Below are 19207 nucleotides of genomic sequence, written 5' to 3'. Positions count from 1 at the left end.
GAAACAAACTCAATTTGTCAGCCGGAAATGTAATTGAAGTTTGCTGTTGGAGATGATTTTAGAGGTGTGGAGTTATTCAGTCAGTAGTTACTGCAGAGCTCCATCATCTCTGTTGTTTCTCTGGTTCACCTGAAATATGTCAGCAGCTCAGATGAAGACATCTGAATCAGAGGAAACTCTTTCTTGACTTCATCTCCTCAGAAATGTAATTACACACCACAGCGACGCGGACCAAGAGCTGTGATCGGTCCACTTGGTAATAGTATGTTTCTGCTTCAGTATTTATGGCTGCTTCTCCATTTATTGATTGTTTTGGATCAAGAAGGAACAAATGGAGGACAGGTTAGCTGAGGAGGTTCAGAGATACAAACATTTATACGACTCGTCTTCAGTTGTCATTGTTAAAAGTAAAGCAGGAAGTAGAAACAAAAATGAACTAAAATGACTTAAATGACTCGTACTGACGTAGCCTACATAGCCTACATAGGCTACGTACGTAGGCTACATATGCTACGTCGTCCTGCAGTACTCTCTACGAGCCTTTACTGCTGCTTCGATCAATTCCTGGTTCTGTTCTATTAAACATTAAAGTCGTTAAAAGGAATCATCTGGAAGTCGGTTTCCATCAGTGACATGTTAATATTTACCACAGAAGAAGAATTAGTTGTTTCAGTAATTAAGAGATAGTGGTGCTGAGCAGTAACCAGGCCTTTGATCAATTATTCATATCTCACTGTATTAAATTATCATCCACTTTATTGACACATAAAATCACATTATTATCCTGATATATTAAATAGAAAAAGATTAAGTTTAAAGTCTTTTCATACGTTTTAATGTTTAAGTTAATTACTTTGTAATTAGTTATATGTCTATTCTAATATATCATTATGAAAAACAGATGTTACTAGAACTTTTACTGAAAACGTACCATGTTAAACATTATTTACATTTTATATTAACTTGGTCAGTAATAAAATGCTTTAAATGTCTTCTACTTAGTCGATATTTATATTTTGTCCTAACGTACTGGTATGAGAATCTTTTTTTTTTTTAATATCGTAATTATTTGAAATTACCGAATGTTAAAAACATTATTTATTAATTATCTTGATACGTTGGTGTATTAAATAAAAAGTATCAGTAATTATATTTTTTATTATTATTGGATGGAAACGGTTGAATTGAACGCAGTGACTTTAAATTGAAGGGGGCGGAGTCAGAGGCTGCAGTCTCGCTCTCTGATTAGCTGCGTGGGTCCATTATGTTAATGAGGAGGGCGTGGCCGGCTGCCGGAGCCTCGGCGCTGCTGAGAGCCGCCTCATTGTGTGTTCCGGTGGCGGACTGGTCGCTCCGTGGGTCGGTGGATTTATACCCGGAGGATTTACCGTGGAAATAACCGGAAGGTTTGGATTAACGGCGGCGGAGCGGGCTCGTGTCTGCGGGATGTCTTCACGTGGACACGCCGAGGTGAGCTCCTTCTTCTCCTCCTTCTTCTTCTCCTCCTGCTCCTCCTGCTCCTCCTTCTCCTCCGGTCGTTTTCCTGCAAAAGGCGCCGCTTCTCCCGGCGTCTGTGTGCGTGATGCACCGGTCTGACTGCGCGTGTTGTGCGTGCGTCACTGGAGGAGCTGCGTGATGGTGCGTCTTTGATTGACGGCTGCCAGTCACTCATTCATCAGACATGCGCAGCAGCGACAAACAAAAACAAACAAACAAATAATTGAAGCTGATTCAGTTCAGACAAATCCTGCAACTTCACACGAGACCGAGCCTGTGTGTGCGCGCGTGCGTGCGTGCGCGCGCGCGTGTGTGTGTTCAGTGGAAGCGTTCATGTTAATGTTCTGCAGGATCAGAGTCTTTGTCTTCTCTCTTCATTTAACACACACTCTTTATCTGTGTGTGTGTGTGTGTGTGTGTGTGTGTGTGTGTGTGTGTGTGTGTGTCTCGGTCCGGTCCATCGTCTGGTTCTGGTTCTGGTTCTGGTTCCAGGACCACTATTGAGTCATAGACGGGGCAGGAAATGAGCTGTGATCGATTAATGGATGCTTTTTATTTTATTTCGTTGGTGTGTTTCAGTTTTTATGTGAAGTTGTGGGGTCCAGTCTGTCAGGGAGTGCTACCGTTGTGAGGTCTGTCTGGTCCTGGTTCAGTTAGAATCACTATCAGAGGGTAGAGGTTCTAGTTTCCTTTAATTAATCGTGTTTTATTTCCTGATGTGAACATTTAAGACTTAAAAGAATAAACAACCTGATCACATTCAGACTTTAAACTCTGACTGTAAAACAACTAGATAGTCTGTGATTGGTTGGTGGTCTTGTTGACCCGTGATTGGTTGGTGGCCTCGTTGACCTCTGATTGGTTGGTGGTCTCGTTGACCTGTGATTGGTTGGTGGCCTCGTTGACCCGTGATTGGTTGGTGGCCTCGTTGACCTCTGATTGGTTGGTGGTCTTGTTGACCCGTGATTGGTTGGTGGCCTCGTTGACCCGTGATTGGTTGGTGGTCTTGTTGACCCGTGATTGGTTGGTGGCCTCATTGACCCGTGATTGGTTGGTGGCCTCATTGACCCGTGATTGGTTGGTGGCCTCGTTGACCTGTGATTGGTTGGTGGCCTCGTTGACCTGTGATTGGTTGGTGGCCTCATTAACCTGTGATTGGTTGGTGGGTCTGAAGGTCGGTGTTTTTGTTCCTGGTCTTTATTCGTCAGTTATGAGCCTCATATTAAATGATCGTGGGCTGCTGATGTGCTGCAGGTTAAAGTCTTTAATGGTGGGATGTAAAACGGTTATTCATTAACGGGTCATCCCAGGTCACATCATCCAACAGTACCTGATAAATAACGAGTAGCTCGTCACAGTGTCGGCCGTTCTATCAGATTAATCAGTAAATTAGGATTAATGATGAATAATGAATCGTAAACAGCTGATATCTGAACACTAGAGAAAGTAGCAGCTGCATTTAAACATAGGCCAAATGTATGTGGACACCAGACAACATGATGCAATGTTGATTTGTCCACATATTTTTTTCTACTTTGATTGTTGATCAATCAGCTGATTATTAGTAAATCTAACAAGGGTCCTGGAAACGTGATGCGTGTCCTGGTGGACAGATCCACTGTGGATGCTCAGAGGTCAAAGGTCATCTGTAAACCCAGTGTAAAGGGCTCCATTGTTCTCTGACGGTGTCCAGCGTCTGTTTGTCAAACCAACACCTGTTTGATGGAGATCTGTCAGCGGAGCAGCTCCACCACCCGTCCATTGTGTGCGTTAACCTTGGGGTGCGCTTGTACACAATGACTGTGAGTCCCCGGTGGGCGGGTGAGAATAATGTTATTCCAGCGCAGGAAGATTAGCGGCGTCGCTCTGAAAGCCTCCAAACGGCCGCATGTCATCGGGTATTATGTTCAACACCGAGCAAATCTGAGCCGCGGGACTCGTCTTTTGTTCTGATCCTCTGTGAGCGTTTAGTTGTGTCTGACGGTGGCAGAGTGAAATTAAACTCCGTCACCGTCAGAGGGAAATGATAAACCTTTGTGGGGATGCGTCTCTTCCCCGGCACTTCGATCTTGTCTCCTCAGCGGGACGATTCAGAGTCGTAGGAACCAGGAGGAAAATTAAATCTGGATCTTTATTAACGTTTTAATTGTGATTTAATGTCACATGGTTCATACCAAGGGATCAAACTACGGCCCGTGGCCCACACATGGATCTTGACCTTGACTGTATCAAAGTTCTTAGTTTTAACAGTAGGTGGCGCTCGCGTCTGGAACGCTTCACAAAACAAGATTTATCAAAGAAGACTTCAGCCGCAGGCGACCAGAAATATTTCAGACACGGTGGAAACATTTGTTCAGAGGAAACGAGGGAAGTGTTGGTCTGTTCAGACCAACACTGGAATCAACGAGAGGAGGAGGTTCAGCTAGCCTGAAGCTAGCCTGAAGCTAGCCTGAAGACGGCCTGAAGCCAGCCTGAAGACGGCCTGAAGCTAGCCTGAAGACGGCCTGAAGCCAGCCTGAAGACGGCCTGAAGCCAGCCTGAAGCCAGCCTGAAGCCAGCCTGAAGCCAGCCTGAAGCTAGCCTGAAGCTAGCCTGAAGCCGGCCTGAAGCCGGCCTGAAGCCGGCCTGAAGACAGCCTGAAGCCAGCCTGAAGACAGCCTGAAGACAGCCTGAAGCTAGCCTGAAGACAGCCTGAAGACAGCCTGAAGACAGCCTGAAGCTAGCCTGAAGCCGGCCTGAAGCTGGCCTGAAGACAGCCTGAAGCCAGCCTGAAGACAGCCTGAAGCTAGCCTGAAGACAGCCTGAAGCTAGCCTGAAGCTAGCCTGAAGACGGCCTGAAGCCAGCCTGAAGCCAACAAACACAGGTTCCGGTCTGATGTCCTCACCTCAGTTACCAGACATAGAACCTTTCTCAGAAGTTCCTCACTAAAGTCTCTGGATTAAATGTTCCAGCGTTCAGCAGCGTTCAGCTGCTGGTTCAGCAGCGTTCAGCTGCGTTAGCGTGTCTACAAACACAGATGTGGAGCAGGACGCTCGGCTTACCCCAACGTCACCTCAGTTCAGTTCAGCCTGACTGAAAACTACAGCAGAGGCAATGAGCTGAGACATTTCTAGAGTTTTAGTTAGAGGAGGACAACAAGCTGATCTGGACTTTATTCTTTAACAGGTCTTGGAGCCCCTGAAGCTTTAAGTCCAGGGCCCCAGTAGACTCTAAAGTGCCCCCTTCGGTCTAGGTTTAACTGGTCTTGAATCTCAGTCAGTGTTGAGGTCAGGGAGGAGGAAAGCCGAGCGTCCTGATGTTTTTGCAGCGCTCAGCGATACCACACGAGGGAATCAGGACGACAGGAAGTTCTCAGACCTTTAATCTCTGAGTGTGTTTGATTTCCTCTCTCTCTCTCTCCTCCCTGGTTCCCACCACCCACCTCTGTGTCTGCAGGGCGCTGTGGTGTAATTAATCAAACACACCTCCTCCTCCAGCTCTCTCTCTTTGCCTCAACGCTTTCTTGACAAAATTCAGTTTTAACTGTGACGCAACGTGATGAAAGGAGCCGTGAGGAGAGTTTAATGTAAAAGCTTTATTTATGATGGAGACCAGATCCTCTCACTGATGGATCAGCTGATGTGTTTAACTTCTCATCCACTATCTCAGCTGTTTTCCTTCCGACTCTTTGTCTTAAAGAAGATTCTGGAGTCTGTGTCAGGAGTGATGATCAGTGCTGGTGGTATGAGGTGAGGCAGCGTCACTGCAGAACACCGCCTTCTTTTCTTTTCTAAAACAGCTGAGCAGATGAAGATGAATTCCAGCTTGAAGCAAAGACCCAGAGCTAAAAGAGTTAATGTGCAGATTGTCTTCGTCTTGGTCTGTTGTGTCCGAGGCTAATGGACAAGTTGAACTCGGGTGTTACAGACTTTTTGTTGTGATGTAGTTCAGTCATGCTGCTGAAATCTCTTGTAAAATGTATTCTCACCTCAAGTTATCACACAGTGTTTTTTTGTAGTGTTTGAATCATGCATGAATACTAAACAACTCCTGCATAATACATTAAATAGTGGCATGCATATTTTACAGTCAGCAGCCGTCCAGCTGCTGCAGATCAGTTTCATGTGTTTAGTTTTTCACACTGAGACACTTCCAGGTCTGTAGGATGGTGTCAGGAGGAAGACGATCACGAGATCAAAACATTTAATTATGAGTTTAAAACAGATTTTCAGTCGTCAACATCTCATCTGCTCATAACTCACGTCACAACCACAGTAAATACAGAGAACTGAGACGTCCTGAGTCCCTCTCTGGTCCTAAATGTCCTAGAGGTGGTCTCCTGTGTCTTCCTAAAGTCTGTCCTTGTCTTCCTTGTCTTCTCCTAGAGTCGACTGGATTCAGTCCAATAAATCTTTCAGTCAAAGTTAATGTAGTGTGGAGTAGGGCTGAATGATATGGACAAAATTTCATATCTCGATAATTATGCCAGATATCTCGATATCGAGCGACCGAACCATTTTTAAAGCCCTCTTTCTTAGCGGTGGAAAAAAGATTTGCGATTTGGCTCATTGAATCGGCCACCAAAGAAGACTCAAGAATTATGAATCTAGACGTCTATTGAATCGGCTCAGTTGAGTCCTACCACATTTGATTAATATATAATCAATAAACGCCACCATTCAAACATACGCACATTTTGCTTCTCTGCGAGTGAGATCACAAAATGTACTACTCGACCTGACCACTAGCAGCGGCACCTGCACTCAGCCAGCAGGGATTCATGAGTAGCGAATCTGTGGCGGATCCGCCACTCATGAGTCCGATCCGCCACTCATGAGTCCGATCCGCCACTCATGAGTCCCTGCTTAATCGAGAGCAGGGAGTCAACAGCCATTCACTCGGTCGGCAGAGAAACGAAACCCCCCCCCCCAAAAAAAAATAAAAAAGAATCCTGTCCCGCAAAATCACGAGAGAAAGACTCCCAAATCCCGTCCCGCTCCCTATGTTGTTGTCTAAAGTTGGGCGCACTCACCGCATTGCAGCGTCATTTTTTTATTTAATCTCCGGCTCCGTCCCGCTCCCGTTGATTATTTGCTCTATCCCGTCCCTATCACGTTACCAACAGTGAAACTGACTCCCGCGGAAATACCGTGACCCGCGGGAGTCCCGAAAAATTGTCACCCTCTATTCATTATCTTCCGCACTCATGTCACTTTACTTTCTTTCCTTTTAATTTCCCCGCGGTGTATGGAGTGTGTGCGTCTCAGTCCGCTTCTCCCTCACTCCCGCCCTCGTATGTTTGTCATTGGTCTATATTGTTTATATTGTTGCTTTTTCGATATTAATATCTTGAATGTTCATATCTAGATATAGATACGATAACGATATATCGTTCAGCCCTAGTGTGGAGAGGGTAGCTGGTACCTTGTGTTCTCTACTCCAGAAATGTTCTGGTCATCCAACGCTGCCATAAACTCCCTAACCCTCTCTGGAAGATGTTTCTCCTTGACGCTGTCTCCAGGAAACTTTTCTCTTCTTTTAAACGTTCAGTGTTTGTTGTTGTTGTTTGGGTGCAGCCTTTGACTGAGTGGACTCCATGGATTCTGTTTAGATGATCAACTACTACCACCTCACCACACATCCACATTACACTAGTTACTGACTAACAGAGGACTACCTTCATGGTAGAACCAGGGTTTTAGTTCTTCTATTATTGTCATTCTTGGCCATTAAAACAGACGAAGAAGAAGTTTAGACAGCTGACGTGGTTTTAGTTTAAATTACAGAAGATCATTCTTGGCTCAAGTCTGATCGGATCATTTTAAACTGGTCCAGACTTGGACCAAACCCTGATGGAGACGTTCCTTCAGATAACCTCAAGAGAACTGTTCTGCTCTTTAGGTTTTTTATGTTGTCGCTGCCCCAGGACGTATTACTGCTGCTTCAATCACTTCCTGTTTCTGTTCAGTTAAAATTAAAACAGTTTAAACTTCATCAAACTGAAGTTCATCTGGAGTGTCTGTTGGGAACTGATTCTGCTCCAGCAGAGATCTGATGGGCCAATCAGATTGTTTGGGCGGGGCTTAATGTGATGATGGACAGAAGAGTAATGGTCTCATCATAGACCTTAACTTCTTCTGCTGCTTTATTTCCCGTAGCAGCTGACTGTCTCTGTCTCTCAGCTGACTCTGACTTCCTGTCGTCTGCAGACGAGGAGTCGATGCTTGTTGTTTTCTGACGTGAGTTCAGTTTCAGGGGATGAAACTTTCTTCAGTCTCGTGGCTGCAGGTGATAAACATGAAGCGTCGATATTTCCAACTAGTTCTGTCTGAACGTGTTTCCTCAGGAGCTGTGATGCTCTTCAGCCTCCAGGACATACATTTAAAATGAGGAGAAAATAACCATAAATGATTAAACCATGTGTGTTTTCACTACGTTAAAATAGTTAAATAATAAGATCAGTTTATTACAAACAAGCATCAAAATTCAAAAATACAGCTCGTTCCAAAATAGACTCCATCTCCTGTCGTCATGAGGCAGCGATGCAGCGGTCGATCCAGTAGAGACGACTGCTGATACAGTCACAAGATAAAACTGGAAACATGAAATAAAACGTGTGAACTGACTGATGTGACGACACAGACGTCAGGGTTTGGTTTAGTTTGGCTGGTTTGCAGCTAGTTTTCTGGTTTTTAGACTGAAAACAGTTTGTTCTGAGCGTTTAGAGACGACAGATGTTTCATTAAAAGCTGCAGATTCACTGTTTAACAGAAACAAACAGTAGAGACAGTAAAACTCAGTCCAGCTGTGTTTGTGATTTACTGGAGGCAAATAAAGCCCTGAACACAACGGCTGCTTAATCACTGTCTCTATCATCACTGTCCCAGTTTAATCAGTTAATGAGTTCATCCATGAAATGAAACAGAAATGAGATTAAAGATGTGACATTATAAAACATACACAAACAGAAAAGGTAAAAATAAGAGGTTAAATGCAGTGACCTGGGATAACCGGCCAGCTGGAGACAAATCAGCTTCACAAAGAGCTGAAGGAAGACATAAAACCTGCAATTAAAAGTCAATTAAAAGTCAATTAAAAGCAGGAAAGGCTCGAGATGTAGAGATGATTCCTCTTTCGGTTCTGGTTGGTAAAACTCCACAAACAAATCAAACTCTGGTTTTCTGAAGCCTACTGTTGTTTCAGAACCATCAACAGCTGGTTGTTGACTTGGAGACATGATCCAGATGTTGGAACAAGATGGAAAGACTCTCACATGTTAAGATCTGATTTATTCTAGAGTTGATTCTAGTTCAGATTAGTTTCTAGTTTAGTTTGGTCCTCAGCTCTAAGGCCAGAATCTTTTAAAAGGCTCTCATTACTAATGAACAGACATCACTGATTCATGTGATCATTTCTACTAGTGGATGAATGAATGAGTTGAGTAGGTGGTCTTTAATGTGATGGACAGACGATGTGTCCTCTGTTTTCAGTGTTTTGTGTTGACGCTGTCTGTCCCTCTCTGACCCAGACATCCATCCTCTCTCTCGTCCTCTCGTCCTCTCGTCCTCTTCTTGTATTCGTTCTGCTTCTCTGCTCATTCCTCTCTCTTGTCCTCTCGTCCTCTCTCGTCTCTCCCCTGATTATAACCTCTCAGGTAAATTGTGTCTCTCAGATGAAGACAGATGAAATGTCATCAGGGTGGTGGCCGACCTTCAGCTGTGATTTCATGTGTCTGACCTTCAGGTGGAGCGAGAGGACGGAGGAGAACGTCCAGGAGTTTCCTTTGAGTCTGGATGATTAACACCGTTACAGGGAGGGCTGGTGTCTGCGTACTTTTGGTCTTTTAATCAGGCCGTCTTGGCGGCCATGTTGATTAATCAGCTGCTACACCTGCCAGCGGTCCCGGGTCGGTAGCTGGAGCGTTTCCAGACGTGAAACATGTGGAGCTGTGCTTTCTGTCAGAGGAGACGACGTCTTTTACTTCCAACATGTGTTCAGAGACGTAGGAGAAGGTTCAGGATGTTTGTTGGCCGACCTCCAGGCTCCCAGGACGTAGCTGCTACCGGGACGTAGCTGCTACCGGGACGTAGCTGCTATGGGCAGTGATCATGAGTCCTTTAATAAACGACCTTTGAGCGTTGAGACGTTGGTGGAGCTCCTGAAGCTGTTGATGAACTTTGTCTCCAATAAAACTGGTTTAAATCAGAGTTAATTATCAATGAAGCTTCAGGTCGACTACAGAAAGTGATTCGTCCTCATCATATCACTAGAGGTGCATTGTGGGTCATGTAGTTCCTGACATAAAGGAGGATGTATTTGAATAATTCAGATTCAGATTTAGGACTGAAGTCACTGATCACTGAATCATAGTGAACTTTCCCTCCCTGGCCAGTTCATTAGGTACACCAGTGAAGTTGAGTTGATGTAGAACCAGAGAGGTGGTGGTTGACCTGGAGGATTGTGGAGGACGGAGTTGGAGAACCAGCTACAGTTCAATGAAAACCCAGTAGAATCAACATGTCTGAGTTAGTAGAACCTAAAGGTGTTATTCACTAGTGTACCTAATGAAGTGGCCAGTGTGTGTAGAGGTGTACATGCCTGCAGCTTCTCTCTGGTTTAAATAATCAAATCTCAGTCAAATCAGTTGGACGATGGTGCGTCCTTCCAGCAGGACTGAGACTCTGTCCTTTATTATGTCCTCCATCACTGCTCGTCTTCTTCTCTCAGGATGAAACTCTTCTCGGCTCATTTGCTTGAACCCGTCGTCCTCAGTTTAGGGTTAGTGTCCTCGTCCTCCTCCTCGTCTTCCTCCTTGTCCTCCTCCTCGTCCTCCTCGTCCTGAGGCTTCAGTACAGATCAGGACAGATTTGACTGATGTTTGGTTCAGAAATCGAGGAAACGTTTCTAAACTAAACCAAGACAAACCTGAAAAGAAGATCCTTTGTCTTCATCTTCATCTTCTTTATTATTCGTCTTTGTCGTCATCTTTGTCTTAGAGTTACAGCGCGTTCTCCTCCTCCTCCTCCTCCTCCTCCTCTTGGTGTGATTGGCGGTTGGTCGACCATCAGCGCCACCTACTGGTCTGGATCAGTACAGTTTTCCTGTTAGATCACATGAGGTGATGCGTTCAGTGCTCTCTGATCTGGAATGTAAATCTGAGTAGCATCTTGTAGTGTGTGGAGGTTTCAGATTAAACTCGAGACGTTCTTCTTCTTTAATGTTAAATAACAGATCAGCTGTTAATGATGAACAGAAACTAAACGAGAAGATAACTTGGTATGGAGCAAATGGACTAACTTTTGTTTTGTGATGCTCCGGTTTCACGGCGTCGGACATGAATCAGTTCTCTCTGTTCAGACTCAACCCGATCTTCCAGTCGACTGTAGTCTCATCTGTCCTTGTCCCAGTTCTCAGGAAACCTGCACCTTTCCCACAATGCACCTGGATAAAGATGAAAGCACTGACCCCGCCTCTTCCTCCTCCTCCTCCTCCTCCTCCTCCTCCTCCTCTTCTTCTTCTTCTTCTCTCAGCAGATTTCTGAACAGAGGAGTTGATTAGGATTGAAACAACATTGATGAGTCAGGGCTTCCTGGATTTGGAGATTTCTCTTTCACTGATTGGCTCTGCTGTGAAGCTGCTTGTGATTGGATGATCTCAAATTCAAGGTAAAAGGTCGTTCTTTATTCTTCATGACTGATGTACAACTATTTTCAAAGTGCTTAGAACTAGGGAAGTTTCTTCTGTTCTGTCGATGAACAGAAGAAACTGTCCCTGTGTTCTTTATTTATTTATTTGTTTGTTTGTTGCCAGTTTGGATATTTGAGTTAATACCGCTTTGAAACTAGAGAAGCTTCTCTTTGGAGGAAATCTCCATCTTCTTCTGGATTGTATAATGATCACAATGGTAGAATGTGATGATGTCCAGGATAAATAAAATGTCCAAAGGTTGAATTGTGTGTACGTTGCCTCCTGTAGTGGAATCAGTAGGATTTTGTAGCCAGATTCCCTTTCAAGAGGTAAAAACCCAACGTGGAACACTTTGGGTTCTTTGGTTCTCCACATGTCCACATGGAGAGTGGGCCTGGTTCTGTTTCTGTGTTTAAAATGTGAATTCAAGTGTTTTCAAGGAGAAACTGTGATTTGAATCAAAGGTTTTCTCAGTAAATCCATCTCCTACAGCTTGAGCCAATAACCACTACTGAACAAAAGTCAGTGAAAAGCCGAACAAAGGCATTTCTCCTGTGACAGGCTGAGAAATGTCCTCTCCAACCTGCGTCCTGTGTTGGACATGAATTATTTATGAGCTAATAACAGTTCTGTCAGATTTAAAAGAATCGTTTATCCCGTTTCCTGCCAGATGAAACAGCTGATCAGTGACTCTGAGGTCAGTCTGTCCAGGGTTTAGTTCGTGCTACGATGAAAGTGAACCACTGTGTAAACACTGAGTTTTCCCAGCATGCCTTGGGGTGGACGCAGAGATCCCACGGGAACAGTGGAGGTTAAAGACCAGCTTGAACTTGAAAAGACACAGATGTGATTTTATTCTGGAGAAGAGATAAAGAGCTGAGGATAACAGGGCCGAGGGTCCCTGAACGCATCACGTTCACATTAATTAATGTCACAATGAAACTGATTCTTTCTTGAAAACATTAGGAAACAGTGAAGAAATGATTTGTCCTGGTGTATTTGAGCAGAAACGCTGCAGACGTTGAGTCAGGACTCTTCTGTTTTCTCATCTGCTCATTAATCAACTCGTTTAAGGGGATCATTAACAGACTCCAGTCCTTCTGCTTCCTGCATCTGAACGCGTTAAACTCAGTGTTTTATTATCTGGTTTAACTGTCTGCTCGTCTCTTTCTTCATCGGCAAACCCTGCAGACGACACGAATACGACGCCATTAAAACCGACTAAATCCAGGAGAAAAAACTGAAACAGCTCACCACTAAGACTTGATGCTAATGGTGATGCTAATGGAAATGCTAATGGATGCTAATGGAGGTTTCAAATAAGCCCACGTGGGTTTTCTGCCTCTCTCTGCTCAGCAGATTATATTCATGTCTTTGTTTATTGTCAGTTTTTAAATTGTGCAAAATGAAGAACTCATAATATGTTCACGTCTACATGGAGCTCTGTTCAGTTCAGGGTCGGTTATTGATGGTTTTTCCTACAGCAGTGATGTATCACTCCACCTGAAGCCCAGATTTTCCACTTTTCATGAACACACCATGTATTTACTGATCTCTGTGAAAACGTTGAGGCTTGAGATCAACAGAGAAATCATTCATTCATTCAGGCTACTGTGTTCATCTGTGCATCATCAAACACTTTGACTTCACTCCAAACGTCTGCTTCTGAACCAAGAACATCATCTTCATATTTACATGAGTGAAATTTCATTTTGACTTTGACCTGGATAGAAAACAATAAACTGTAAAAGAGTTTCACTGGGAAGTCTGTGATGTTCAGCTTCAAAGAAAAGAGACGAGCTTTCAGAGGCGTCCTCCTTTCAGACGGATGACTCTTCAGATCTAAATTCAGTCCTGAACTCTTCATACTTCACATTTTAAATTTAACAGCTGACTCTCTTGGCTCAGACGGTTTCCTGCCAAAATGTGGTTTTACTGACAGCTTCAAATCTCACTTTCCAAGCTGCCAAATACAAAAAGACCAAATGCTGCCTGGGTTTGGTCGTCGCCCCGTCCTGCGTCGGTGCCGTGGAGGAGCTGGAGGCCAGAAGTCACCAAACGTCCCAGAAACCACCGACTCGTCCACTTCACACCAACTCCTACGAGGCTGGTGACAAATACAAGTGTTATGGAGAGATGATGAGTGGTGACATCTCTGTGAGCAGCCCTCTCATAATAGACGAGTCGGACATGGCTAATACATGGAACTGGTCCTTGGCTATGTTCCAGGATATGCTAATGGATATGCTAATGTAAATACTTATGGCGATGCTAATGGGGAGTTTAGTCTGATGGCTGGTTGGTCAGAGCCTGGTGGTCATCGTTGTGTTTGAGAAAAGAACTCGACTGCAGATGCTACTGGCGATGCTAATAGAGATGTTAAAGGTGTTGCTAATGACAACACTAAAGACAAAGTTAATGCTAATGGTGATGCCAATGATGACGCTAAATGTGATGCTACTGGCAGCGCTAATGGTGAAGGTGACAGTGATGGCAAACCAAGGCAAGGAAAACATGGGTGATGGTAACGGAGATGCTAATGGTAATGCTAATGAAACTAATGCTACTGGCTAGCTGAGCTTCTCGTCTGTGTCCTCAGAGTTCTGCAGCGTTTGTTGATTACATGTTGAAAGCGTTGGTTTTATTAAACTGAGAACTCGTCTGTAGAAGAGTCCACGTGGACGGCGCCCTCTTGTGGCGTAACTGGAACGTTTTTGATCTCACCGAGAGCTCGTGGGTCTTTTCAGAGGGTCGTCTCTCTCTCTCTGGGATTAAGGTCGTCAGGGATTATCTGATGCAGACCACCTCACCTCCACCTGGTGGTCTCATGCTCTTCTTTAACGGTGGTGTTCCATCCAGTCAGAGCTGGTTAACGTTTCCTCAGTAGAAGTCAGATCAAACTTTATTTATCCAGACGTAGTGGTGACGGATCAACGTCTGCAACAGAAACAGAAAACATTGTTATTGAGGACGTGGCCTTTAAAAGGCTGCCGGGTTAATCTCCTCCTGTGTTTATGTGTCCTTGAGCAGTTGGTGGATTGGGGGGGGGTTGTGTGTGTGTGTGTGTGTGTGTGTGTGTGTGTGTGTGTGGGGGGGGGGGGGGGGTTATGTCTGTTTCTGGATTAAATGTGATAAGATTTGACCTCCTCCTCGTCTTTATCCCCTTGGCTGGAAAATGTCCTAAAACCTCCTGACCCCTCCCCCACCACCATCATCATCCTCATCATCGTATAAACCCCCCCACCCCACCCCCCCACACTGACATTATGATCTGATGACCTTCCTGTTCATTTAACATCACTAAGAACAAGTATGTTGTTGTAAAAATAAAATAAAAGATTTGAATCGTTAAGATCTGGATGGAGACGATCAGATCCTGAGTCAGTCCAGATCTGATCTGAATCTAAACTAGAATCAACTCTGAGGTAGGAGGCTGTGGTTCATTATTGATGGGATCATGATGATTTCCTCAATAATAAATGTTGTCTGTGACCCGGTTCCTCTGAGGATGGAAGCTTCAGGGTTCAGTTCTAATGGTTCTGATCCAGCGGTAGGTAGAGATCCATTAGAGACAGCAGCTGGTACAATATTCTACTGACCACATGATGGCGCTGCTGATTTACAGACACACAAACTGAGATCAGATCTCAAGTGCTGGCTGGGGACGCATGTGGAGACACATTTATATTAAGACCAGGTGGATGGACAGGAGAGACCAGGTGAGACCAGAGGTTAAAGGTCTGGAAAGGGTCTAGTTCTTTCTCCACCTTCTCACAGCTCTGAGTTCTTTGTTCTTGTCTCTGAGTTCTTTGTTCTTGTCTCTGAGTTCTTTGTCCTCGTCTCTGAGTTCTTTGTTCTCGTCTCTGAGTTCTTTGTTCTCGTCTCCGAGTTCTTTGTACTCGTCTCTGAGTTCTTTGTTCTCGTCTCTGAGTTGATTGTTCTCGTCTCTGAGTTGATTATTCTCGTCTCTGAGTTCTTTGTACTCGTCTCTGAGTTCTTTGTGCTCGTCTCTGAGTTCTTTGTTCTCGTCTCTGAGTTCTTTGTTCTCGTCTCTGAGTTGATTGTTCTCGTCTCTGAGTTCTTTGTTCTCGTCTCTGAGTTCTCTGTACTCGTCTCTGAGTTCTCTGTACTCGTCTCTGAGTTCTTTGTACTCGTCTCTGAGTTCTTTGTTCTCGTCTCTGAGTTGATTGTTCTCGTCTCTGAGTTGATTATTCTCGTCTCTGAGTTCTTTGTTCTCGTCTCTGAGTTCTTTGGTCTCGTCTCTGACCTCTTTTTTTCCACTCTGAAACATTCAGTCTCTCTTTGACCTGAATTCACTGAGCTCCTAAAACATAAAACCTTCCGTCACCGTCGGCTCCGTCTGACAAAGTGGAGATGAAGGAAAGCAGATGAAGTGTCTGGGGAGGGAGGGAGGTGTTCTCCAGGAGGTGGCCCACTTTAAGGAGGATTTATTCATTTGTTTTTTTTTGACTGTGTCCCAAATTTTTTTGTGAGGGCCAGAGTTCCCCGTCTGCCCCAGAAAAGCTGTGAATGTTCGACGGGCTTCGTGTTCACGTGGGAGTAAAGAGAAGAAAAGGCCGATCATTACCTGAAGGTGATCTGTCTGTCTGACCACGCTGTGGTCTTGTAGAAGTCACTGATGGACCTGGTTCAGCTCTGATCCATCAGCAGTCACTGATGGACCGGGACCTGGTTCAGCTGTGATCCATCAGCAGCCACTGATGCATCCATGTCCTCGTGGTGGGGGTGTCTCTCATAAAGGATTAATATTTAACCATAATAGCAAAGAAAAACCTACATTAGAGAAAGTAACCTTGCTAAAAGCTAATTAGCCTAGCTTAGCATTGTAGCAAATGTTTGTGCTGCTAAATGCTCTGGCTTATCTCAGACATTTTATCAAACAATTATGAATTCAAGACAGTTAGGCTTAACTTAGAATTCTAATAACAGCTAAATGCTATCACTAGCCGTGCCTGCTGCTAATAAGCTAATAAAATGCTAACTAGTGCAACAACCTGAGCTGTAAAGTGTCAGTCCATCAGTCTGGTATTAACTCATAGAAGTAAAAGCATCTGTGTCATTTTACTGATTCAGTTTGTGTTGCTTGGCAGGGCTGCAGCGATGCTAAAACATGCTAAGCTACATGAAACAGGATTACACTTATTGCAACACACATCACATTGACACATCTGACGTTTGGGGCTTTTCAGATTTAAGGCTCCTCCAGGAAACTACTTATATTCTGGGCCATCCACATGCTTGGAGCAGTGGATTGTGGGTAGTTGACGCCCCCCGTCCTCCCGGCAGCGCTGACAGAAACAGTAGGAGCTATTTCAGTTTGATCAGAGTCAGATATCAGCGGAGGGGACGAATGTTTAAACGCTGTGGAAATGAAGCCTGGAATCTGCTTCTGTTTAATCTGCTGCTGAGACGTACAGGACAAATAAAGACCATGATACGCTGTCTCTGTCTCTGTCTCTGTCTCTGTCTTCTCTGTCTCCTCTGTCTCCTCTGTCTCTGTCTCTGTCTCCGTCTCTGTCTCTGTTACCTCTGTCTCTGTCTCTGTCTCCTCTGTCTGGGTCTCTGTCTCTGTCTCTGTCTTCTCTGTCCCTGTTCCTGTCTCCTCTGTCTCTGTCTCTGTCTCTGTCTCTGTCTCCTCTGTCTCTGTCTATGTGTCTCCTCTTTCTGGGTCTCTGTGTCTGGTTCCTCTGTCTGTGTTTCTGTCTCTGTCTCCTCTGTCTCTGTCTCCTTTGTCTCTGTCTCCTCTGTCTCTGTCTCTGTGTCTCTGGTAGAGACGTGTCCTGGGGTTTAGGTCTAATCTGGTGATCATTCCTATAAAGGTATCATAGAGGTTTAGAGGATCAGCAGCCAGACGTCTCTGCAGCTCAGCAGGAAGTGATTAAAATAAATAAGTTGATTAAAGACGTTGGAGAGAATGAATCCAATCATCACACTGATCAGCTGACACTGATCAGCTGATCATAGTTACACTCAGAATCCAAATCATGGTTTTACTTCAACAACAAAGAAGAAGAAGAAGAAGAAGAGTCACATGGTGATTTAAACCAAATGAACCCACCTCCACATGTGGACTGACACCAGATCAGTGTTCACACCTGGACCTGTTTAACCTGGACTCTAGAGACCAGATCAGTGTTCACACCTGGACCTGTTTAACCTGGACTCTAGAGAGCAGATCAGTGTTCACACCTGGACCTGTTTAACCTGAACTCTAGAGACCAGATCAGTGTTCACACCTGGACCTGTTTAACCTGGACACTAGAGACCAGATCAGTGTTCACACCTGGACCTGTTTAACCTGAACTCTAGAGACCAGATCAGTGTTCACACCTGGACCTGTTTAACCTGGACACTAGAGACCAGATCAGTGTTCACACCTGGACCTGTTTAACCTGAACTCTAGAGACCAGATCAGTGTTCACACCTGGACCTGTTTAACCTGGACACTAGAGACCAGATCAGTGTTCACACCTGGACCTGTTTAACCTGGACTCTAGAGACCAGATCAGTGTTCACACCTGGACCTGTTTAACCTGAACTCTAGAGACCAGATCAGTGTTCACACCTGGACCTGTTTAACCTGAACTCTAGAGACCAGATCAGTGTTCACACCTGGACCTGTTTAACCTGGACTCTAGAGACCAGATCAGTGTTCACAACTGGACCTGTTTAACCTGGACACTAGAGACCAGATCAGTGTTCACACCTGGACCTGTTTAACCTGGACTCTAGAGACCAGATCAGTGTTCACACCTGGACCTGTTTAACCTGGACTCTAGAGACCAGATCAGTGTTCACACCTGGACCTCTTCATCCCTCTGTCTGTCTCTCTCTGTCTCTCTGTCTCTCTGTCTCTCTGTGTCTCTCTCTGTCTCTCTCTGTCTCTCTGTCTGTCTCTCTCTGTCTCTCTGTCTCTCTGTGTCTCTCTCTGTCTCTCTCTCTGTCTCTCTCTGTCTCTCTGTCCTCCCCTCCCCTCCCCCTTCCACCCCCCCCCAGTGACATGTCTCTTGCTGATCATTCCTCTTCCTCTTGAAGCGTCTCATTAGTCTAATGGATGAACTAAAGCCTCCTTAAAGCACAGCCCTCCATTAATTAGCTTAAGTGGACCCTCAGGCCTCCTCTTCCTCCTCTTCCTCCTCTTCCTCCTCCTCCTCCTCCTTTGTTTTCCAGCCATCACTCCTTTCTCTCTTTTCCATGTCATTTATTTTCTGCTCCCTGGCTCATAGCGTCACTCCTGAAACCATTCTGCCTTTTCCTGCTGAATCTTCTCCTCCTCCTCCTCCTCCTCCTCCTCCTCCTCCTCCTCCTCCTCCTCCTCCTCCTCCTCCTCCTCCTCCTCCTGTTCCTCCTCCTCTTCCTCCTGAAAGCATGTGGCTGGCTTCAGTACACAAGCCCCGCCCCTTCCATGTTAGAGGGCGGGGCTAAAGTACACATCACATACGTGGACGTTAATATAATGCTGATGTAAATTATTGGATGCTATAGAAACAGGAAGTGACATCGTGATGGTTGACAGTTGCCATGACAACGTGTAACTTAGCTCTGTGTGGAGATAGCATTAGTCAGCTAGCTACATTAGCTCTGTGTGGCGTGTGTAATGCTACAGTCTGAATCCCTGATGCATTGTGGGAGAATTCAGTGTTTGTGTTGAGATGTGTGTGAAAGGGTTCGGGTCATCAGAGAGGAATGCTGGGAAACAGCAGTCAGCTGATCACAGCCTGATATCAGATGTTTTCTCTTAGATTCCTTTCATGGTTTCACATCCTTCATCCTTCTCTTCATCCTTCTCTTCATCCTTCTCTTCTTCCTTCTCTTCATCCTTCTCTTCATCCTTCTCTTCTTCCTTCTCGTCATCCTTCTCTTCATCCTTCTCTTCATCCTTCTCTTCATCCTTCTCTTCATCCTTCTCTTCTTCCTTCTCGTCATCCTTCTCTTCTTCCTTCTCTTCATCCTTCTCTTCATCCTCTCATTTCTTTTCCTCTTTTAGCTTCTTCTCACGTCCTTTCTTCCTTTTCTCTTTTT

The sequence above is a fragment of the Chelon labrosus genome (assembly GCF_963514085.1).
Source record: "Chelon labrosus genome assembly, chromosome: 16".
In the NCBI taxonomy this organism is placed as follows: domain Eukaryota; kingdom Metazoa; phylum Chordata; class Actinopteri; order Mugiliformes; family Mugilidae; genus Chelon; species Chelon labrosus.
The sequence above is the reverse complement of the archived record's forward strand: the minus strand, read 5'-3'. Positions refer to the sequence as shown.